This window comes from Myxocyprinus asiaticus, chromosome 30 (genome assembly GCF_019703515.2).
Source record: "Myxocyprinus asiaticus isolate MX2 ecotype Aquarium Trade chromosome 30, UBuf_Myxa_2, whole genome shotgun sequence".
NCBI classification, from domain to species: Eukaryota; Metazoa; Chordata; class Actinopteri; order Cypriniformes; family Catostomidae; genus Myxocyprinus; species Myxocyprinus asiaticus.
The window spans coordinates 11,382,845-11,408,497 of NC_059373.1; the positions used below are offsets into that span (position 1 = coordinate 11,382,845).

General features: G+C 40.2%; 1 pseudogene; it reads left to right on the plus strand.

Moving 5' to 3' along the window:
* The first annotated feature begins 271 nt into the window (after nt 1-271).
* On the plus strand, nt 272-23,928 carry LOC127421414 (eukaryotic translation initiation factor 3 subunit E-B-like; annotated as a pseudogene).
* Nucleotides 23,929-25,653: the final 1,725 nt, after the last annotated feature.

Sequence of the window (25,653 nt, forward strand, 5' to 3'; positions counted from 1 at the left end):
TAATTGCTTTGGCCTTTTAAATACAGTAGGTCTACTTATTAGGCACCAAGTCTTCCTCCAGTCTATAATGTCAGTTCAGGATTTCCAGTAGAATTTACATCGAGGAGCAATTTAGTTTTGTCTTTAGAGAATTTGGCGAAGTGAGAATGTTTGCTTTTTTAAGAGTCTGGCAGTACAGAGATGATGGTGTAGGTCAGGACCACAACCCTTGTCTTCAACTGTGCTTACATAAAGTTTTTTTTTTTTTTCATAAGCTCGTGTCTTTTCAAAAATGGCTGAGTACGATCTAACCAACAATATCGTGCATTTTTTAAACCGACATTATTTTTTCCGTTACTGGAATTCCTTTCTGTAAAAAATCAAGAAAATACAGTCAATACTCTTAAAATATATTTCATTTATTCTTAGGTGCAACATGAGCAGCGCCACGTGTAGCCGGATAGCTATCGGATTTCTGATCTGATATTTGATCAGAAATGTCACACTTATAATCAAGATTACATTAACAGTTCGCTGGTAGATCAGCTGTATTTCAAGTAAGAATATACTAGTATTTAGTATCCCGTACCTTAGCTATTTAAAAATATATATATTTTTTAAGTATCTTGAAGTATTATGTATCATTCTGTACCATGTACCATAGTAGTATTGCAGTACTTGAGATGGATAAAGGGCTGTATTGTCAGTCTTTAATGTGGATAAAATATAGATACAATATATTCATGCATTAGCTTTCATGCACGTCCATTTAAATCTTTGTTGTATTCTGCAATATGCATAATTCTGAATGAGCTCACATTGTTATTAAGAATATGTTATGAATAATGAAAGGCCCTTTTAAATTTATTCAACAGGTTTTCTACATTTTCAGATCTTATGTTTCATATTGTAGGGCAGGGCTCTTCAACTATCTTTCGGGGGCCAGATTATCCAAATGAAAACTTGGCGGGGGCCAAAAGTAAGCCAAAGGGTTAGGGCCAAAACTAACCCTAACCCTAACCCTAACCTAACCCTAACCCTAACCCTAACCCTAACCCTAACCCTAACTCTTTCATCGCAACATGTTAGTTAAAAAAAACCTTAATACAGTGCATTTATTTTTAAAATAGTCACAGGGTATACTGTATACTGAGTTATAATTTTTAAGGTCTGGCCATAAATTACTTCATAAGATCTGGCTGAAGAACAAACATAACTTATACTTTTAACTGACAAATCATTTTTTATCAACTTTACTTTGAAAAAACAAACAAACAAAACAAAGACATAATAAGCATTTTAACATTTTAGGGCTATTGTTTACTGATTGTTAAAACTGATGAGAAACATTTAGACCTGCTAAATCCCTCTCACAATATCAACCCACATGGTCATGTTTACTTAAGAATGCATTGAAATTAAACTTTTTTTTTTTTTTTTTGTCTATTCTTCCATTTTCTCTATAAAGTATCATCCTATTCAGTGAGGAAAAAAATTAGTCCTGCAAATATTGTGAATTTGCACACAAGAGCCAGAATTTCGTGTAGGTAATCATTGGTAAAAGAAGAACAAACTGAGTTGATGCTGTTCATGATTGAGAGGTCTGACTCACAGCTGTATAGATCCAAATATAATCAGGATATTTGCAGGTTCAGTTTCACGTTATAATTTTTTCCAAGCCCTACAGACACTGAACAGATGAGACATGATTGTTTGACACTTCAGGAATAGTGAATAAAAAGCAAACTTTTCAGGGCATTTTCTTTGAACGTTAAGTTTTCATAATCGACTGCTTTTGTTTCCTAATGTGCTTACGTGCTGACAACATTTCTGTCACAACTGCAGTGATAATTTTTTACTTCTGTAGATTTGACCACACTCCACACAATTTGATTGAAAAAGAAGCTATCAAATGCTCACTTAAATGGTGTGTTCCATGTTTAGCAAAGCAGTATAACTAAACTCGCCAGAAAAGCTTAAACACGCTCTGGTTGAATGGCTGAATGCTGTTGCATGTGCCTTTGAGCACTGTTAAACTCACTGCTGATTGCTAAGGCTCACGCCTATGAACACTAAGTTTTGCACAGAGAGCGCTCTGATATTTCGGATGGCGAGACAGTTTGATAAAAAATCAGTCGGAGGGCCAAACAAAGATGATTGGCGGACTGGATTTGCACCGCAGGCCGTCAGTTGACTAGCCCTGCTGTAGGGTTTGCTTTCTGATGTATTCAGCTTTCCTGTAATTTCAATAAACCTGGTGTAGACAAAATACAAGTTGTTAAACCTGCTTGTTGCTCACTTTTTCAGATCTACAATGAGAAAGAACTTCTTCAAGGGAAGCTGGATCTTCTCAGCGACACAAACATGGTGGACTTCGCCATGGACGTATATAAGAAACTTTATCCCAACAAAGACATTCCACATTGTAAGTGTTTCGTTTCATGCCTTCTGTACACAGTTTGACCCAAGGTTTTAAATGAAAGCACATCGAGGTCTATAAGGAGGATTTTTCTTGTCTAATGTATATAAAATCAGGAAATCACTTCTATCATGCTGTTATTTTCACTTAGAGATGGGAGGATGCTGTTTGAATATTTAGCAGACAAACATAGTGTAAGTTTTGCACCTCGCAGTTTGTAATTATTGTATTTCTTTAAGGTGAGGCGTGGAATTTCTGCCGAAAATGGAATTGCAAAAATAATGACTTTATACAGGTTACCCAAACACGCCCCCTCCAGGTTGTAGTGCCCCAATCTCGTAACATTGATTGAGTCAATGTTGCAGTCAGGCTGGAGACTGTTACCACTTTCCTGGGGAATTAATGTATGAATAGCTTACTTTAAAGTTGCCTCTACATATTAAGCTGGGATAGGAGGAAGTATTATAACATCAGAGGTGAACACACATCACCTTACATTTTTTGCATGCAGTAGTTTGCTCTTTTTTCTTTTTTTTTTTTTTTTTTTTTCTGTTGTTGTTGCTAAAATACAATTTCCACTTACTGTATATCAAATTACACTTCAATAATACACTATTTGATTGCTGCTTGTCAGTGGCTGTTTTTTTATTTTTGTATTTTTTATTTTTTTCCAGAGTAGCTAATTTACATCTTAATTCATTGTTGAATATCTGTGTTTTCTGACGCTTCAGTTTCGTCAGGAATATTTGGATACACTTTACTGCTATGCCAAGTTCCAGTACGAATGTGGCAACTACTCAGGGGCTGGTGAGTATCTCTACTTCTTCCGTGTGCTTGTAAGTGGTGTTTTTCATGTAGCGACAACTTTAATCTGTTATTCTGTTCCTTAGAAGTTAATGTGATTTGTGAAGTGTGAAATAGACTCTGAAATTACAGCCTTGGGTAGTGCTGTAGGAGAAAAAAAAACATGAGTGAAAAGTAGACGCAAATTAATTTGACCTGTACTTCCCTGGGTGTCTTAACTGCTTTTTTTTCTTTTCGTAATTTACCTGAACGAACAACCAGTAACAGTTACAGTCAAATAGCTTCCAGCATTAAGAAAGGTTTTGCAAACATACGTTAGCCTGCAAGTGTTGTGCAGTGTAAATGAGAAGCATTTTAAATGTTGCTTAGCTTGTACCAGGGTATATTAAGTGAAATTTTAAATGCAAGTATTTACAGTTGCATTTTTAATTATTTACCTTTTTTTTTTTTTTTTTTAGATTTTATTGATTAATAAAAAAGTAGGGTTGTGCCAATACTATCAGATATCAATATACTGCAGTACTTTTCCTTATGATATTGTATTGATATTTTAGATCCCATTATTGGTATTTTTATTCAACTATTTATGTATTAATATCATGTCCAGCAGTTCAATGAAGACGCAGTGCAAACGAAGACACAGGTCATCTAAATAAGTGCAAACTCAGAGTGGAGTTTCTCATTGCAACTCTTATATGAGGCGCAACAGAGACTGAAACTGAGCCAGTTTCTCTCACAGACACGCTGGTCCTCTCTAGAGCCATGCAAAAATATTGATTTTCCTACTAAGCACAATCTTCATTTTATTATATCGATAATGATTCTTAAAATCCCAAAATCGATCTTTTACTTTATGCACAGCACTTTTCAATGAGAGTATATCACAAACTAACATGACTTAACCCTGTAAAGCCTAACATATGAAAGAATTGTCAGAAAAGTATAAAATTTTGACATTAAACTGTTTTTAGTACCATTAGACAAACTATAAAAGGAAATTTTTTTATGTATCTTACATTAAATATCTCATGTACATATGTAAATTCACTCATATTTAATTAAATAACTGTACATACCCCTACCTTGCACATACATTACCACTTGCACATGTTCATACGCCATTCTATGTTATATGTCCTATTATTTGTATGTCTATTTATACTCTTACCTTGTTTTATATTCTGTGTCTCACTGTAATGTTCTGTGTGCACTTGTTTCTCCTATCACAAAAAAATAAATTAAAAAAATTCTATTTGTACGTGAGAACACTTGTCAATAAAGGTCATTCTGGTTCTGATTAGGCTTAAGTTTTTCTTAGCCCATATATGCTACAGTGGTAAATCTTGGGGTATTATCAGAGGGTTCCCTTGGCTTTTCAGAGATACCAGATGTTTGAGAGTTTGACCATGACAACTTCCTCTCCTTGGTCTAAAAATATGGATTGAAATGCATCACAGATCATGTTCAGCACATCAAATACAATATTAATAAAATATTGTAAAATATAAAAACTCTTTCAATAAACAGTTTTTATTTTATGTATTGTATCTCATTATTTTGCTTGTAATGCAAAATAATGAGATCTTTATAATGATAGAGCTGGTTGCATATATGAAAATACACAGAAATATTAGTTAACACTTTAAATATCTTATAGAACGTATATGTCAGAATTTTCAAAGCTCTGTGATTTATTTTGCTTCATTTGTTTTTATTTTTTATCATGGGCATGAATCTGATGTAATGGTGATTGAGAGATACAGCTCAAAAGCCTGTTGTATCATACAGTATTTGATACATATGATTTCAACTGGCTTTTTCAATAAAATAATATCACATTTTTAACCAAGCATAAGTTGCTTATATTCAGCAAATACTCATTTTAAAATATCAGTAACAATTGTAGGGCTTTACTGGTTGTTTAGATCAGTTTTACTATCAGAAATAATTAATAATTATTTCTTTAGTTATTAATTAATATTTAAATTAATTAATTGAACCTAACTCATTAAAACCTCATATGGGGCTCCAGTAAATGTAGTGTGCTACGTTTAGGAGCGGGTTTGGTTATTAGCAATAATTAATAATTATCAAAGATCATTATTAATTATTAAAATCAATAGAACATTGATGAGAATCAGTGTTAGCTTTTTTAATCCTTTAAATCAACAGTTATCAAAGATAATCATTAATTGTTAACATCGATGAAACATTAATTAAAATTAACACTAGCTTATTGATCATTCAAATTCAACAATCATCAAAGATAATTATCAATTATCAAAAATCAATAGAATATTAATAAGGATTAACATTGATGGGGCACCACCCTGGAATCAGGGACTAATAACCAGACAGTAAAACAGTCTCAATATTAGATTGTTTTCTTAGGAAAATCGACATCCGAAGAATATTGATTTTCGGGAAAAAAAACAATGAATGAAGGTTTGAATCTGAGCACTGACATCCTGTCAGCATGACACAGGCGTATGCAAAACAAACCAAAACACTTCTCTTTGTAATATAAACAAAGTTTATTTATGCAGTAATATCAATTAATAATTAATACAATGCAGTCAATAAACTTCCGACTTACAACTACAAACTAAACAGTGATATGATTAGATATGGAAATAAAAATAATCCTATAACACATTAGGTGTGTGTGTGACAGTGTATGTGTGTGTGTGTAAGGAGGGACGTGCACGAAATGGCGGATGTGACTCTCGTGGAGAGTATGTCACGCAATACTTACGGCCAGGGAATATGACCGCGAATGGGGGCGGCAAGAAACCAGTCAATGGTGTCTACCAGTTACCGCGTGTATCCGCTTGTACGATAGCTTAGGGACAAAGCTGGGCTTTAGCATTAAGCTATCTAGGAGCCAAAAATGTGCGCCAGAATGTTTGTGAGGTGTCGCGTGCATGTGTGTGTGGTTAGTACGAGAGAGAGAGAAGTGACGGCCCTAAAGCCGATTTCGCGATCGTGGGAGAGAAAGCAGCTGTTAGTTCATCGCTCAGAGACGCGGTGGACGGCTCGTAAACTGTCCTGCGTACTTTGACTCTTTAATGGATGAACTCAGTTTACCTGTCTCACCCGCGATGGCGAAATTGCACAACAGTCCAATTTGGTTGGACCACAAAACAGCAAAACAAATTTGTGATAATTAATACCCTGAGTATTTATAATGAGCGGACATGGCGGTCCGTAAACTGTACAAGCAAAAACCTTGAAACACAAGAATAGCACACTATAATATTCTATCTCTGCCCAGACGTAAACCTCTTACTTGAATCGCATGAGGACACAGGTAGAATGTGTTTTCCTCCGTCCTTTAACTCTGACCCGGTTCCTTGAGTCTTGGGTGATGACGGGAGGCCGTTTCCTCGCTCTGTCGGCGGGCGGTACGGCTGTTGATTCTCGGCGGGCTGGCGGAGAACTCAGAAATGTCGACTTGATTGAAGAGGGAAGAGATATCTTTAATCTCTTCACTTCTGTAGGCAAATGGATGAAGATGCGAATTGCTCGGTGGTCTCCTTAGGATCTGTTAGAGTGCTCGGTTGAACACAGAGTAATCTCAACTCGTCCAGCGAGATGGAAATTGTATGGCCACAGTTTCAAGTCGGACGTTACTTCCTTGTGCCACGAGGTTGCAGCTGAGAGCAGCGATGAGCTGCGTCTTCACACTGCAAACAAAGTTGCTGGAAGCAAATCCCAGAAGCATTTCAGAGGTATTTCAACTCCTGATGATGTCATGGTTTGAGGTGCGTTCTGTTGTGTGCCTCATCCAATAGGAGTTGAGAGTTCAATCCTTTAGTGAGCAAGGCTTCATGGGATTTGTAGTCTGTTTTGGACTCCCTTTGTTTGATTTTGGCGCGATTTTTATCAGTATAATTTACGACTTGGAATGTGGGGGCTTGAGTTAGGTTTTTACGACTGTGTTAGGCCTGCCTTTGTCGTCTATCTGAATACATGAGGCCCAACACAATATAATCATTATTGTCAGTTAATTAAAATAAGCTGCCATTTATCCCAACATAAGAGTCACTTTTCGCGCAAGTCTGTGCCCTTTTAAATAGTTCAATGTAAAACATTGACACCACATTTTTTTCACAAATAACAACTAGATGGTGCCATAAACATGTGAAACTTGCATACCATAGGTCATTTGGCTTGACAGCTTGAACAGAGTAAACAGGAGCTGTTAAACATTGTGTATCATATTTGGTACACACAACATTATAGGGTTAAAATTTATGTAATTGGCCACTGCCTGATAATATTTCAGATTTAACTCATCAGTTCAGCACCAAGTTCAGCATCCTTTCACTGCGTGTTGAGATTAAAAGTTTGGTTTGCCTTGTGATGTGTGTCCAAAGATAAGATCCACGTAATCCATTTGTCATTGATAATGCCTCTTATAATTCCCTCTTTGGTCTTTACATAAGATGTTGATAAAAAAAAAAAAAAAAGCTAAAATAAATGTTTAATTTTAATGGGACATTCGATTCCATTGGTGTTAATGTCCTTTTCCTTAAAGAGACAGTACCAGGTTTTAGCATGTGTTCTATATACTGATGTAAATACTTGTAAATAGGACATGTTAGGCATCTAAACAATAAACTCTCTCTCTCTCACATACACACACACATACACTCACACATACGCAATTTTTGACATCATATTTATTGGTGGAATACATGAAATTTTTATATTTTTATAATCTAAAATGTGACCAAATGAAAAACTACTGGTAAAAAACATTAGCTGAGAGAGAATTTCTTTCTATGTAAGCAAAAATGGACATAACTGAAATATGCCGATATGAATTGGAATAAAGTTGAGAGCATGTGAATCATAAGGAAATCGATCATGATGTATCACAGTATTTTGAATCGTGACATATGTATCGTAATATGTATCGTGAGATGGCTGGCAATACCTGGCCCTAAAAAAAATTGCTGACATTGTTGACTTTACGCCCTAACCAGGCATGATAAGACAAGTAATTTTTTTTGTCTGTGCTGAAAATAAAATGCTGCTGCGATGTGTCAAAATCACAGCCAGTCAGAATATATTCAGTATTATATACAGCTATTTGCAGTGGAAATTTGGACCAATAAGATTTAAATATGGGTGGGGTTACCCACTACAATATATCAGAAATAAACCAAGCAAACAACTAATATCTTGTCAGTTGTCTTGCTCTTGGTTATAACAAAAACTCAAATTAACCTTAGAATTGTGAACAAATATGTAACTTCAACCCCATTTAATGCATATGTGGGTCAAAAAAGACCCTAGTGAAATCTAGATGCTTATTCTTTATAAAACTTAAATTAGTAATAAAAAAATTTAAAGTGTTGATATATCTTTTATTCAATTCTGAAGAGTTTCGGACACATTAAAATTATAGTAGGAGTTTTGGGCGACTGTGTAAATCAAAACGTCCTGGTTACTTGCGTAACCTCCGTTCCCTGATGGAGGGAACCAGATGTTGTGTCGATGTAGTGACACTAGGGGTCACTCTTGGGAGCCCGAGACACCTCTGGTCTTGATAAAAGGCCAATGAAAATTGGCGAGAGGTAATTGCATACCACTCACCCAGACATACAGGTATAAAAGGAGCTGGTATGCTACCACTCATTCAGGTTTTATGCTGAGGTGCCGAGACAAGGTCCTGGCCATTTCAGTGGGTAGTTCAGCATTGTGGCAGGAGGGACACAATGTCTTGTTCCCTCCATCAGGGAACGGAGGTTACGCAAGTAACCAGGACGTTCCCTATCTGTCACTCACTCGACGTTGTGTCGATGTAGTGACACTTGGGGTCCCTATACGAAATGCCGCAACTGGCTGAACTGTGTTACTTGAACTGGCGGTGTGTGACGGGCAGACCACTGTGACCACGTAACCTCCCCCAACACTGTTATGAGTGTCGAATGGCCCTTTGGGGACAAGTCGACTACCCAAAAGATAGAGACAGGCTAGCCCAGTCGTGGCCTCTTATCCCCTTTTTTCCACTCCCCCGCAAAAAAGGGGGATTAACCGACTTCCCTCCCAAGGGGAAGACACCGTGGAGACCACACCCCACCCAGAGGGGGGGGTATTTAAGTGGAAATACGTCACATGGTCTTGCCAACCTATGTCGGAAGTATGACATGTGGAGAAGTCCCATGGTAGGTCCTACCCTACGGGGGAGGAGTTACTACAAGCATAGTGACTGGGACAGAGGGGCCTCTGCCCAAGGAAGATGCAGTCTGCCAACAGGGAAACGAATTAGCGGAAGATATACGTCGCATGGGGTTACCTACGGGGAACCGCCACATGCGGAGCACCTACCCTTGCACAGGGTCTGTGCAAGTAGGCTCACTGGGGCATATTTGCGAAGTCCAGGGGGCCAGCTGTGTGCCAGCGCATCTATACCGAGAGGTGCCTCGGTCAGGGCGTACCAGAGCGGGCAGTGGGAGGATTCTGTGCCTGTCCTGTGCCTGTCCGAATCGACTCCAGATCAGCTGGACCACCTGAGGGTGGAGTCTCCACTCTCCCCTGAGGGTAACCTGCCGTGACAGCGCGTCCGCTGCAGTGTTGAGGTCGGCTGGGATGTGAGTGGCTCGCAGCGACTTGAGGTGCTGCTGACTCCAGAGGAGAAGACTGCGGACGAGTTGTGACATACAATGGGAGCGCAGACCGCCTTGACGGTTGTCATATGCTACCATTGCCATGTTGTCTGTCCAAACTAACACGTGCTTGCCCTGGATCAATGGCCGGAACCTCCGCAGGGCGAGCAGAATTGCCAGCAACTCGAGGCAGTTGCCATGCCAATGCAGCTGCGGGCCCGTCCATAAGCCGGTGGCTGCGTGCCCATTTCAAACAGCGCCCCAGCCTGTTTTGGAGGCGTCTGTCATAACCACGAGTCTGGAGACCTGCTCTAGGGGATCGCCTGCCCGTAGAAACGTGAGGTCAGTCAAAGGGCTGAAGAGGTGGTGACAGATCGGCATGATAGCCACGCGATGTGTCCCGTGGTGCCATGCCCATCTCGGGACTCGAGTCTGAAGCCAGTGCTGAAGCGGTCTCATATGCATCAACCTGAGCGGAGTGGCCACTGCTGAGGATGCCATATGCCCCAGGAGCCTCTGAAAGAGTTTCAGTGGAACTGCTGTTTTCTGTTTGAACGCCTTCAAACAGGTCAGCACTGACTGTGCGTGCTCATTCATGAGGCGTGCCATCAACGAGACTTAGTCCAACTCCAAACCGAGAAAAGAGATGCTCTGAACCGGGAGGAGCTTGCTCTTTTCCCAGTTGACCTGAAGCCCTAGTCGGCTGAGGTGCGAGAGCACCAGGTCCCTGTGTGCACATAACATATCCCGAGAGTGAGCTAGTTGAGAATGCGAATGCCCACTTCCCTTAACGGGGCAAGAGCTGCAACTGCGACCTTCGTGAGGACACGAGGGGACAAGGACAGACCGAAAGGGAGGACCTTGTACTGATACGCCCGACCCTCGAATGCAAACTGCAGGCAGGGTCAGTGTCGAGGTAGAATCGAGATGTGGAAGTACGCGTCCTTCGGGTCTACCACCAATCTTGATGCCGGACGCTCACTAGAATGCGTCTTTGCATCAGCATCTTGAACGAGAGTCTGTGTAAAGCCCGGTTCAGTACTCGCAGGTCCAAGATTGGCCGCAACCCACCGCCTGTCCTCATGACCTGTGGAGACTGTCACATCGGGGGCGGATTTGTGCCACAGCTGGGCACTCAGGGGTGGGGAGACCGCCGCTGCAGCGCCAAACCTGCCCAAAAATGGAGTGGTGGACGGTGGTCGTGATGACAGCCATGCACACCAAGTATGTGACCCAGGGAACAAGGAAACCGCTCTTGCTGAACTCTTGGGTACCACAGCCACTTGGGCATGTGGCACAATTAAATACAAAGGTAACAAAAGATTCTCCTCCTGGCCCTCCACCGGGGGATGGAGTGGTCTGCTTACCAGCTCTAAAGCAGGGGGTATCGTCATCCCTGGGTTGCCAGTCTCAGGGGCGCTTCGAAGCCTTTCACGGGTTCTTGGCGGCCGTGAGAGGGGTGGTGTCTGCTTCCTGCAGTGGGCTCCACGCCGGGGCCGGGCTGAAGGGTCGGGCTGCGGCGGAGCCGGTGCAGTCACCGCAGGGAGACGCCGTTGGCGACGAGCAGACGGGGTGCGGGATCTTGAGCCGCACCGGGGCAGGATGTGCCAGATAACCTCCGTCTGCTGCTTTACCACTGAGAACTGCTGGGCAAAGTTCTCGACGGTGTCGCCATACTGGCCAACCAGAGAAATGGGGCAGCAAGGAAGCGTGCCTTGTCGGCCTCTCCCATCTCGACCAGATTGAGCCAAAGGTGGTGCTCCTGGACTACCAAGGTGGACATCGCCCGCCCGAGAGACCGTGCCGTGACCTTCATCACCCGGAGAGTGAGGTCGGTCGCCGAGCGCAGCTCCTGCATCAATCCCGGGGCAGAACTACCCTCGTGCAGTTCTTTTAGCGCCTTGGCTTGGTGGACTTGCAGGAGAGCCATGGCGTGCAGGGTGGAGGTGGCTTGTCCAGCAGCACCGCAGGCTTTGGCCGTCAGGGACGACATAAACATACAGGCCTTGGACGGGATCTTTGGGTGCCCCTGCCAGGTGGTAGTGCTCTGCCGGCATAGGTGCACCGCGAGCACCTTATCCACCGGGGGCATTGCCGAATAGCCCTTGGCTGCCCCACCATCGAGGGTAGTGAGGGCAGGGGAGCTGAAAGATCGGGACCGGGCAGTAAAAGGTGCCTCCCACGACCTTGTCAGCTCCTCATGCACTTCAAGAAAGGAACGGGGGCAGGGCGTGGCTGTAAGCGGCGCTGCGAGCCCAGGAACCAATCATTGAGCCGTGAGGGTTCAGAGGAGAGTGGAGGGTTCCACTCTAGCCTGATGCTCGTGGCTGCCCAGGAAAGCATGTCCGTCATCTCCGCGTCAGCCTGTGACTGTCCGTCCGCACCCGAAGGGAGGAGCCCAGCTGAGGCTTCCGTGTTCGACTGGATGAGCCCGCTGTCTGATGCTGCGCTCGAGAGCTCATCACCTTCATGGGCTCCGGATAAGAGGTCAAACTCACCGTGAGATAAGCCGGCGGACTCATCCAGAAGCCCGATCGGGGCATACGAGCGTGCTGGGGAATGGGAGGTCCGTGGGGGGATACCCGGCGGAGGTGGTCCCATTGGGGACCTCAAATCCTGAAATGCGCCGTCAGATCTAGCAGAGGTGAATGAACAGTCGTGGCAATTCAGTTCAGTGAGCATGACCTTTCGGCTCCGAAGAGAAAATCTGAATGAGTGGCTGCATACCAGCTCCTTTTATACCCGTATGTCCAATTTTCATTAGCCTTTTATCAAAGACCAGAGGTGTCTCGGGCTCCCAAGAGTGACCCCTAGTGTCACTACATCGACACAACATTGAGTGAGTGACAGATATGGAACAGAAATATAGGCAATTTCCATATTTGGTGGTAAAATGTGAAATGTCTCAACAATTCTACCCACACAAACACATACATATAATTACAATAGAGTAGGATCGAAGGTTTTTTTTTTTTTATTTTTTTTTACAAAAACAATTAGTGGTAAACTTGAAAAATGACAACCTTATGTACTCTATATTGCCTAATGGCATTATATTTCTGTATGTAGCAATATTTGTTGTTTGGAGTGATGAGGCGTACTCAGAAAAGTTGCAGTTTGAAATACACTAAGAAGTGGTCCAGCACCTACGACCATTGTGCCCTTGCTGTGAACAAAGCATCTGACCTCAGGTTGCTCCATGAGGACTGTCCCTGTAGTGGGTGCAATGTCAAGCAATTTGGATATAAGCATCGGCTGAATGACAACTTTCTATACTTACAAATTAAACATAAACGTGAGCTTGGTATTTACCATATACAGTTGTGCTCAAAAGTTTGCATAGCCTTGGAGAATTGGTAATATATGTACCATTTAAAAAAAAACAAAAAAAACATGAGTGAGCAGGCAAAACACATTTCTTTTATTTCTTATGGGATTCATATTCAACTGTAGGTTATAACAGAATGGCACAATCATAAAACAAAACATGGCAACAAAGAAAAAAATGAAATGACCCCTGTTCAAAAGTCTGCATACCCTTAGTTCTTAATACTGTGTATCGCCCCCTATAGCATCAATGACAGCGTGCAGTCTTTTGTAATAGTTGTCTATGAGGCCCCAAATTCTTGCAGGTGGTATAGCTGCCCATTCGTCTTGGCAAAATGCCTCCAAGTCATGTAAAGTCTTTGGTCGTCTTGCATAAACTGCACATTTGAGATCTCCCCAGAGTGGCTCGATGATATTAAGGTCAGGAGACTGTGATAGCCACTCCAGAACCTTCACCTTTTTCTACTGTAACCACTGGAGGGCCAACTTAGCCTTGTGCTTAGGGTCATTGTCATGCTGGAAAGTTCAAGAGTGTCCCATGCGCAGCTTTCGTGCAGAAGAATGCAAATTTTCTGCCAGTATTTTCTGATAACATGCTGCATTCATCTTGCCATCAATTTTCACAAGATTCCCCGTGCCTTTAGAGCTCACACACCCCCAAAACATCAGTGAGCCACCACCATGCTTCACAATGGGGATGGTATTCTTTTCACTATAGGCCTTGTTGACCCCTCTCCAAACATAGCGCTTATAGTTGTGACCATAAAACTCTATTTTGGTCTCGTCACTCCAAATTACAGTGTGCCAGAAGCTGTGAGGCATGTCAAGGTGATGTCGGGCATATTATAACTGGCTTTTTTGTGGCATTGGTGCAGTAAAGGCTTCTTTCTGGCAACTCGACCATACAGCTTATTTTTGTTCAAGTATCATCTGTTGTGCTCCTTGAAACAACCACACCGTCTTTTTCCAGAGCAGCCTGTATTTCTCCAGAGGTTACATATGGGTTTCTCTTTGTATCCCGAACAATTCTTCTGGCAGTTGTGGCTGAAATATTTCTTGGTCTACCTGACCTTGGCTTGGTATCGAGAGATCCCCGAATTTTCCACTTCTTAATAAGTGATTGAACAATACTGACTGACATTTTCAAGGCTTTGAATATCTTTTTATATCCTTTTCAATCTTTATAAAGTTCCATTACCTTGTTACGCAGGTCTTTTGACAGTTCTTTTCTGCTCCCCATGGCTCAGTACCTAGCCTGCTCAGTACATCCACATGAGAGCTAACAAATTCATTGACTGTTTATACACAGACACTAATTGCAATTTAAAAAGCCACAGGCCATTTTAACCTGTGTGTGTCACCTTGTGTGTCTGTAACAAGGCCAAACATTCAAGGATATGTAAACTTTTGATCAGGGCCATTTGGGTGATTTCTGTTATCATTATGATTTAAAAAGGAGCCAAACAACTATGTGATAATAAATGGATTCATAGTATGATCACTATCCTTAAATAAAAGTCAGTTTTTTTGCATGATCAGTCATATTTTCAAAATCAATGCCAAAATTTCACAGTTTCTGCCAGGGTATGCAAATTTTTGAGCACAACTGTACACCGATCAGCCGCAACATTAAAACCACCTGCCCTAATATTGTGTAGGTCCCCCTTGTGCTGCCAAAACAACGGCAACCCGCATCTCAAAATAGCATTCTGAGATGATATTCTTCTCACCACAATTGTACAGAGCGCTGTTTTGGCGGCACGACGGGGACCTACACAATATTAGGCAGGTGGTTTTAATGTTGTGGCTGATCAGTGTATTTAATTACATAACAAATGGAAACCAAAAACAATCAATGTATTGCAAATTAAAACCAGTGTAAATGCATTGATACCCATAGGAAACACATATGGGTTAAATAGGACCCACATATGCATTCTTGGGGTAGTGATGCAACTCCTCTTATAATAAAAACAATATTCAGCTACATGTTAAAAAAAGTATTTTTACATGATAGAAGACACCTTAATTGAGAAATTCAAAAAAACACTTCATTTAAAAATGATGTCCTAAAAACTAGATGCAAGGTCATTTTTGACCCACAAATACATTCTAGGGTTAACATGGAAGAGATTCATTACTTGCTGTTAAATATAGTGTTAATTTTTATTGCTTTTAAACAAAGATATTTAATTGGTTGCTGGCATGTCCCAGGTTCCCTCCATGGACAGGAACGCTCTGAGCTCTCTCTGGGGGAAACTGGCGTCCGAGATCCTCATGCAGAACTGGGAAGTGGCCATGGAAGACCTGACCCGCTTACGAGAGACCATCGATAACAACATAAGTCTGTCAAGCATTCTTTAAGCCTCCGTCTCCCCTGTATAACAGAGTCTTTGTGGCTATATTTCATCATCTAGAGAAATCCAATATCCTGCACACTGGGAATTTGCTTTATTACCCATATTCCTTGGAGCTCAGACAAGTAACTTTAGGCATTAGATCACCTATACACATAAAATGACCAGGATGACATTTACATTGCATCAGCTTTGAGAAGTAGACACTTCGCATTTTTATTTGCTGTGTGGCTGAAGATGGATGCACTTCGATAATATAAATGTCAACAGTGTCACATAAGTGAAACTGAAGAAGCATCAAGCAATGTTGACATTTTTTAATTAAACTATGTTTTTCTTTCCCCTCACTGTTCAGTCGGTGAGTTCCCCTCTTCAGTCTCTTCAGCAGAGGACGTGGCTCATTCACTGGTCTCTGTTTGTCTTCTTCAACCACCCTAAAGGCAGAGACAACATCATCGAGCTGTTCCTCTATCAACCGCAGTGAGTACCACAACAGATATAGGCATGCTCCACTCTCAGCTAAGCCTGTCACTTTTTTTTACATAATCACCTGATTGCGATAACCACAATTTTTATGCACTTTAAATTCTAATCACATTTGCCATTAAAATTAAGGGAATTTTAAGCTAAATTAATTTTTGTCTCTTTTCACAGTACTACACAGCCCTACTCGTGTTCGTGTCACTTAGAGTACAAACACCTTATAAAGTCATTAATATTTGCATTTACATTCATAAAATCATAATAATCATACAAAAAATGAATATGATAAATGAACGCTTGTGGGTTTAATCAGACAGAATAAATATGGGAAAATGAAGAATTCAGGGCAGAAATGTATTACTATTGCATAATAATATTTGAATATTCAATATATTTTTTATTAATAATAATAATAAAAATAATAAATATTGTTTTACTATAATAATATTCAGGTTGGCTGGGTTCCAAGAAACAACAATGTGAATTTAAAGTGTACCAAGACTAAAGTTGAGCAAAAATGTAAATTTTAAATATGTAATATGGCTTAATTTATTACATTAAAGAAAATGTATGGCCTATTTTATAATTTGGTTTTATTATAAGATTATTTTGATTTAAAATCTGAATTAATGATTTGTTTGTGTATAGTGTAAGGTGTCTGGGTATTAAGCTTACACTGTTTGTTAGTGACATGAACATAACAAACTATTAAATAGTTAATTGCAATTATGTGTGTAACAGTTAATCATCAACCACAATTTCTTAATCATGACAGCCCTGCACTTAGCTATAATAAGCTTGCTCAAATTGCTTATTAAAAAGTAGAGGTGATGCAAACTACATTTGCATTACATTTTTGTTCTGCTGCTTTCTCACTTGGCAAAAGTACCTTGCAAGGAAATGCATGTTGTGTTTGTGATGATTACTTCAGTGGGTTGCTAAGGAACACTCAGCATTAACAAGGGTTTTACTGCTGAAAGCGTCAATTTTTTTAGGGGCAACAGTGCATGTTTGCGTGACCATATAACAAGTTACTCAAAGATGACACACTTGTGTTGAGGGTTTGAAAGATCATTATAATGTAATATTTAAACAGGACCAATAAAAGCAGACTTGTGCATTAAATGTTACTAACAAGTCATCAATTTGAATCAGTCTGGAATTGTTCGTTCAATTCGTCAAAGCAGTAACGACAAGTCATTAAAACAAGAACCGTTTTGTGTACTTGGGTTCATGAAACTTGAAATTAGTATCGTACTATCATCACTGGCTGGTTGTTCATATGACAAAGTTAAAAATACACATTCACTGCAAAAGAGTTTTTTTCTTTTGTAATAATTTGTATTTTAATTTAATAAAACAAACTATAATGTAGAACACAGCAATATGTTACCAAAATAGTGTTTTTAATGTTTTTTAAATATCTTTTTTAAATGAGGACAGTGTGCATCCTGCTGCTAAAACAGAATTCTTCAAGAAACATTGGAATAGCTGTATTATGTAACTGATGTTGTTTTTTTTGTTTTGTTTTGTTTTGATACCTGAACTCAGTTCAGACCATGTGTCCCCACATTCTTCGCTACCTAACTACGGCGGTTATCACCAACAAGGACGTGAGAAAATGATGGCAAGTCCTCAAAGACCTGGTCAAGGTCATCCAACAGGTACTTGATAGCACGGCAAAGGTCACGTTAGGGATGTGCGAAACATTTTCAAAATTGACCAGACAGTGTGTTGTCTGAACAACTGTTTGGCATTAAGGAAGTCTTGTATCAGACTCTTAATAGTTTTTTACCAATATAAGGACACCTGTCAGATGTGTATTTTAATCATATATGGACATCAGTTGCACATTTTTACCCATATATGAATACCAATCAGATGGTTTTCGTATCCATACACGGACACCGATCAAAAGTTTTTACCCATGTATGGACACCAATCTGACACATTTTTTTTTTCACAGTTTTCGACTCGCCACTCTTCCATGTGTAATGTATTCACTATTTAGAAAAAATATATAAAAGACGAGTTCTAATACATTAAGCCAATGAGGACTTGCTCCAAGTTTGTGAGACAGACTGTGATTGTCCAATCAGGATTCAGCTCGGTAGAGGTGGGCTGAGCACTAAAAAAAACTGGGAGGAGAAAAAAGAGCATGGTGCTATGACATTTTCGCATGCGGAGACGAATGATATATGAAAAAAGACATTTATTTGTTCATTTTTAAAAAGCCAAAATGTGACCAAAATGATGAAAAACTAATAAAATATAATTAGTAAAATTAATATTTTCCTAATAAACCTTGTTATAAGGTCCCCTGTATAATTAACAGCATTAGCTGGGAGATAATTTATTTTATATGTAAGCAAAAGGGACATTATAACTTAAATAAATCCATATTGGAATCGAATCGAGAGCTTGTGAATCGGAATCGAATTGAATTGGAAAATCTGTATCAATACCCAGCCCTACAAACGTTTTTTTTTTTTTTACCAATATATGGAAGCCAATCAGATTTTTTGGTTTTTGGCTGTTTGATGACTAGTTGACCATCCTGGCCCACCCCTAGATCACGCAAGCTAGCATGCACAGAACAGCAACATGTTTTAATAAGTTTCCAAAGGAATGAGTTTTGCAAATTCCCCTTCAAGGTTTCTAGCTTGATAGGCTGCGTTTCATTCCATTGCTTTCATACTTGTTAAATGCTCTTCCTTTTTAAGTATTGATTCCGGGCTTGTGAATTAGCAGCACTTTTAAATGCAGTCTAAAGGGGAGTGCTGCTTGGGGCGACGCCAAGTTTTATACCCACGAAATTGGCACTGGCTGTCAAATTAGTGTGAGATTAATGCTCCGCTCTGCTTTTTGCTCTCTCAACAGGAGTCGTACACATACAAGGATCTCATCACAGAGTTCGTGGAGTACCTGTATGTTAACTTTGATTTTGACAGCACACAGAAAAAGTTGGTAAGGTTCACCACCCACTGTGCATGTACGTGTGTGTTCGCGCATATAATACAACCACTAGAGCTTTCATCCCTGTAATTTCCACAATAATGATTGAGCGCTTGAGGCAGCATGGGACTTCACACTGCTCCAGTGATCTGTTGAAGATCTGTGTGAAGATGGGGGCCAGCTAGTTAGCACAGGATCGAAGACACGCTGGGGAGACGCCATCTGGGACTGAAGCTTTCCTTGTCTTTTGTTTCCGAAAGACATGGCTCACATCATCTTCACAGATCTTAAGTGCAGGTTGAGTAGCAGGAGGGGGGAGGAGGGGGGTTGCAGGAGGTCTTGGTGTTTGTGTGAAGTGAAGGTCAGAGTGGGTGTAAGGTGTGAGATTGGGCCTTTTAAATCTGCAGTAGAACACATTCAGGTCGTCAGCCAGTTGTTGGTCCACCACAGGGTTGGGGGTAGGAGTCCTGTAATTTGTGAGTTGTTTCATGCCACTCCACACTGATGCAGGGTCGTTAGCTGAAAACTTGTTTTCAGCTTCTCAGAGTATCTTCTTTTAGCCACTCTGATTTCCTTGTTCAGTGTGTTCCTGGACAGATTGTACAAGACTTTATCCCCACCCCTGTAAGCATCCTCTTTGGCCTGACGAAGCTGCCTGTGCTCTGCTGTAAACCACAGTTTGTCATTGTTAAATGTTAAATAAGTCCTAGTAGGAATGCACATATCCTCACAGAAACTGATATATGATGTAACAGTATCTGTGAGCTCGTCCAGGTCTGTGGCTGCAGCCTCAAAAACACTCCAATCCGTGCAATTGAAGCAGGCTTGTAGTTCCTGCTCTGCTCCATCTCTTTACAGTCCTTACTACTGGCTTTGTTGATTTTAATTTCTGCCTGTAGGTTGGAAGAAAATGAACCAGACAGTGATCAGAGAGTCCCAAAGCTGCTCTAGGGACAGAGCGATATGCATCCTTTATTGTTGTGTAGCAATGATCCAGTATGTTCCTGTCTCTGGTGGGGTATGTAATGTGCTGTTTGTATTTGGGCAGTTCACGTGTGAGATTTGCTTTGTTAAAATCCCCAAGAATAATAATAACTGAGTCTGGGTATTGTTGTTCTGTTTCTGTGATTTGATCAGCCAGCTGTTGCAGCACCGCATTCAAACATGCGTTTGGCGCGATATACACACTCACCAGAATAAACCAGGAAAACTCGGTGAGTAGAAAGGCTTACAGTTAATGAAGAGCACTTCCAAATTAGGGCAGCACATCCTCTTTAACGTTGTTACATCTGTACACCAACTTTCATTGATGTAAAAGCATGTTCCACCGCCTCTCGTTTTCCCTGTTAACTCCGCGATTCGATCCGCTCTGAACAGCTGGAAGCCTGGCAGATGGCTTCACTCAGCCCATGCTGCCTCAAGCGCTCAATCATTATTCCTGTCCCAAAGAAACCAAAAATCACAGGACTGAATGACTACAGACCTGTCGCCCTGACGTCTGTGGTCCGGAATGACTTCACTCAGCCAGGTTTCTGTGAAGCACAAGGCAGCAGAGGTTGAAATGTCCTTGTTTGTGCGGGTGAGATGTTGTACGTCCGTTTGGTTAGGAAGAGAGCGGAGATTCGCAAGATGAACGCTCAGCAGCGTTGTTCGAAAGCCCCGCCGACGGAGTTTGACCAGCGCACCGGCTCGTCTTCCTCGCTTGCGTCTCCTGAACAACAAAGCCGCGCCATCATGATGTATATGTTTGTAACAGCATCTAAAACCGCGGCCCAATAGTCAAAGACGTCCATCTTGCACATGTTTGCAATGAAAGTCAATTGCAAAACAGCGTGGATAGTCACAAAAACCTGTTTGGTTTGAACAGCCCATTTGGTGGAGGTATTTGGCCATTGTGTCTTGCTCACTTATCACCATCTAGCAGTATAAGCAATGCATTTTAAAACGCTGTTCCAAGTTAAAAAAGGTTCAGATTGGAAAAGTGTATCTCTGGCGTCCTGTTTGAACAGCTTCACTGGGCTCAGACTCATGCTGATACCGCTATGAGGTAGAGTCTGATCCGTAAATGCAGCTACTATTTGGAGATATTACTACCGTACAGACAGCTTAAGTCCAGGATGGCACAGGTATACCGTGCAACACTAATTAGAAGATAGAACTTTCAGAAGATAGAACACTATAGAACTGTCTAATGAAGCATTTCTTTTCTCGATTTTCTTTTTACTTTAGACTTGAGAATCCGATGTGTCTAAGTCATATGAATCTTTTAAATCTGTTTTCATTATTTGAATGGGAAATTAAATGTTTTGTTTGTTTTCAAGGTGCTGGTGAATGACTTGTTCCTGGTGGCATGCCTGGAGGATTTCATCGAAAATGCACTGCTGTTCATCTTCGAGACATTCTGTCGGATCCATCAGTGCATCAGCATCAGGTAGCCCCGCTTCCTTGGAGGAATCCTGATTGAGTAGCATGCGCTAATCCTCTTAGTGCTGTAAATAGAGTGTAGCATGCTGTGAGTTCACTGTGCATCAAGGATCAATAGGACTCCAGCCAAATCTGACAAAAGCTGAGAGACTACGCAATGGGTTGGATTTTGTCAGAGAAAACTTTAGGGATAAAGAGATGAAGGAGATGGATACAAGTGCTATTTATTTATTCATGCCAGGATCGCTGCCACATGGCATTTTTTCACACTGTTTGTTTACACTTACACAGATGATATTGTTCAGATGTTTAAGTTTCTTTGAAAGGTGTTATTTAGATCGCACTTGGAATGCTATTGTGTAGTGTATTTTCTCACTTAAACGTAGACATGGTGATGCATGAAATCTATTGAAATTGTACAAACGTCTTAATTCGCGCCACTATCTTGATGCTCTTATCACAATGATTCATTTTTACTTTAAGATAAGAGCTACAGCATGTTGTTGACCCTGGTCAACCTCTTTTCCCCCCCTCTCTCTATCTTTCCACTCATTCAGTGCTCTTCCTGTCTCTGGACAGCATGTTGGCAGATAAGCTGAACATGACCCCCGAGGAGGCTGAGAGATGGATAGTAAACCTGATCCGCAATGCCAGACTGGATGCCAAAATTGACTCCAAACTGGTGAGAAAGCTCTGGAGTGTACATGTCCAAACACAAAGTCCATTAGTTTGATACGCAATGGACTCCCGCTGTTGTCTTATGCCAGTGAAAGTCTGATCTTATTTTATAGTGTCTAACAAAGGAATACAAACCAAATTAATAAAATAAATGGGTAGGAATGCACAATATATTGGCATTTTACAAACTATTTTATTCTCTTAAAATCTTTTCAATTTTTAATCTGTTCATGCTTTTTAATGGTGCATGTGACAGATTGCAATAGCTGCACATTCAAACAGAGCGGGGCACAGCACATTCTCTCTCTCCAACCTATAGCACGAAAAAAAAACATAAATGAACCTCAGAGCGTATGTTGAAAGACACAGCACAAATTTTTCTTCTCTCTTGTTATTGCCAGTCTGTTAACGTTTAAATGACAATGGAGAAAATGAATTGGGAAAATCTTGAGTCCTGAAGCAGTCACGGGATCGCCATGATTGTTACTGTATTAAATTAATTATGTTATCACAAGCCCTTGCGATATGCATATTGCAATATTTACATTTGCAATATTTAGATACATTTTATATATCGTGCAACCCTACATTCCGTGCATCCATTCTGTAATACCATTTTTAGGAATTACAAATATTTCTTGGAGGTCAAGTTTAATGAGTAATGATGACTTGACTGTGCGGTTTTAAGGTAAAGGCAAATTGTAAGTCATTTGCCATAAAAATGTTTTTTTTTTATTTTTTTTAATTTTTTTTATTGAAAACAGCTTTTGCTACACAGAGATCAAATACTTATGTTAACAATATTTTTGTTTTAAGGATGAGGTAAGAAGTTCTAACATAAAATGTTTTATCAGTAACTGAGTTTTAGTGCTATCAAATAAAAATTTGTTGGTAACAGAGAAATATTGGGTTTGCGTTTCAGTAAAATAATAGAATTGGTTAAAGGTGCACTCAGTAATTTGGATGCATGTTGTCTTGGACTTACACTGACACCTAGGGGAATGGATGCAACATCATCAAACACGATAGTGTTCAGTTATTGATGCCATTGTAGAAATGTACTATTCAGAGTCAGTCATGATTAATTTAATCCATGAGTGAAAGGATCCAATAACAAGGCAGCTACTGAGAAAAAGCAAGTAGGATTTGGCTGGTCATGTGATCCTAACATGGCAGACCCCATGAGGGGGATTAATAAAAGAATAAACAGCATTTATAAGGTTAAGGATATGACTGGAGTCTTCGTCTCATGTGAGTCGTCATGGTTATATACCGTACATATGTTTAAAATTTTCAGTTAATTAATTTTTTTTAACATTTTTACTGTGGAAAAAAATACTGAGTGCACCTTTAAGTGTCTGAATACTTGAAATGTGCCCCATCAGCACATACATTGTATCTCCAACTCCATATCTTATAACAATAATCCTTATTCCTCATTAAACTTCATCTGGTGAAATGTATATATACACATAACACTTTCTCTGGTGAATATACTGTATAGGCCATAAAAAGCTTAATTTGGTTAATACATAATATAGAGCATTGTAATGAGGCCAACTCTCAGTTATTTCAAAATAAGAGTATTTTGGGCTTGTTTGTAGTTAAAAGTCTTGCGTTATGCACCAAATCTTAATTCTTTTCATCTAGGATTTTCTTGTAGCTTCTACAGTATATCTGTGCTTGTCATAGTAAGGAAACAATGAGAAAATGTTTCAACAGCCAATAAATTGGTTTGAAAAACTATCGGATGATTAATTGGTTATCTGCTTTTCCCACCACCTTAGCTATCTTATCGGCACTGGGAGACCAGTCAGGATCGAGGGAAAGATGAATGCAGCAATGTACAGAGACATCCTTGATGAAAACCTGCTCCAGAGCGCTCTGGACCACAGACTGGGGCGAAGGTTCATCTTCCAACAGGACAACGACCCCAAGCACACAGCCAAGATAAAAAAGGAGTGGTTCCAGGACAACTGTGTGAATGTCCTTGAGTGGCCCAGCCAGAGCCCAGACTTGAACCCGATTGAACATCTCTGGAGAGATCTGAAAATGACTGTGCACCGACGCTCCCCATCCAACCTGATAGAACTTGAGAGGTCCTGCAAAGAAGAATGGGAGAAACTGCCCAAAAATAGGTGTGCCAAGCTTGTAGCATCATACTCAAAAAGACTTGAGTCTGTAATTGGTGCCAAAGGTGCTTCAACAAAGTATTGAGCAAAGGCTGTGAATACTTATGTACGTGTTTTTTTTTGTTTTTTTTTCTTCGCTTTTTATTTTTAATAAATTTGCAAAGATTTCAAACAAACTTCTTTCACGTTGTCATTATGGGGTATTGTTTTTAGAATTTTGAGGAAAATAATTAATTTAATCCATTTTGGAATAAGGCTGTAACACAACAAAATGTGGAAAAAGTGAAGCGCTGTGAATACTTTATGGATGCACTGTATGTAAATATCCATGAGCGCATCATCGGCTTATCTATCAGCTGGAAGGGCTTCATGTGAGACTGAGAGAATTAAGGAAACATGGACAGGGTTTAAAAAATGTTCAGCGCCCACACAAGCAAATTCAATTACATTCATCTCACGTATGGCACTTCATAAGCACTTAATATGCTTCTCATCTGATTAGCGCATATGTGTTTCATGTGAGTGTCGCGTGCACTATCTCTGGAGCATGCAAGTGCATGAGTCCAGCAGGATTCCTGATATTTACAGGAAAGCGCAGTGCAGGATCACTCCATTATTAGTTAATTTTTTCTTTACTTATTTCATTTAACTTCTGTCAAAATCTAGTCATGGCAGTTTGTCAGAAAGAAAAACATTCCAAAGCCTTACGCATTTTTTACGCGTGGTCAGTAGCAGGGGTAAATTTTGTTCGTACTTACTAAAATTTTGAAAATACAAAAACTTTCATGAATCTGAACATTTACGTCAGAACGGCTTTATGAACAATTCACTCAAAAATTCGTTCTGCTCGTGTTTAATGAATGAGGCCTATTGATGTTTATGCCTCTAATCCACATGAGAATAGCATTTTTTTCCACCGCAATCAGAAACGTTGGAAAATGCTCTCCATTACTGCACACTTTTTAAAACGATGATGTTAAGAAACTGCAAACAGTTTTCAAACTAAAATTAATTAGTGTGGAGAATTAGTGTCTTAGCCTTAGAGAATTTATTTTAGAATACAAACAGAAATTCCTTTAAAAAATATATTCAAATTTTTTAGGTTGGATCTGTTAAAATGTTTACTGTTTCTTCCTGACTGTTTTTTTTTTTTTTTTTTCAGGGGTCACGTGGTAATGGGATGGGCGGCACGGCATGAGGCACCCACACAAACCCCCATTGTTCAACAACTTTGGGGGCGTGTTGAAGCGGGTTTTGCCCAAGGCACCATACAACAAGAAATTTACTTTTAACCTCAGTATTTTTCTTTGTACTGTATGTGGATTAACCATGCACTAATACATATTATATATAGTTGTCTGAAAGCTCTTCAACATGTCACAGACGGCTACATTCACAACGTGCATTAAGGCCAAGAAATGTGTGATGCAGCAGTTTCCTTCAGAATTAAAACACACTTATATCAACTAAAAAGAGAA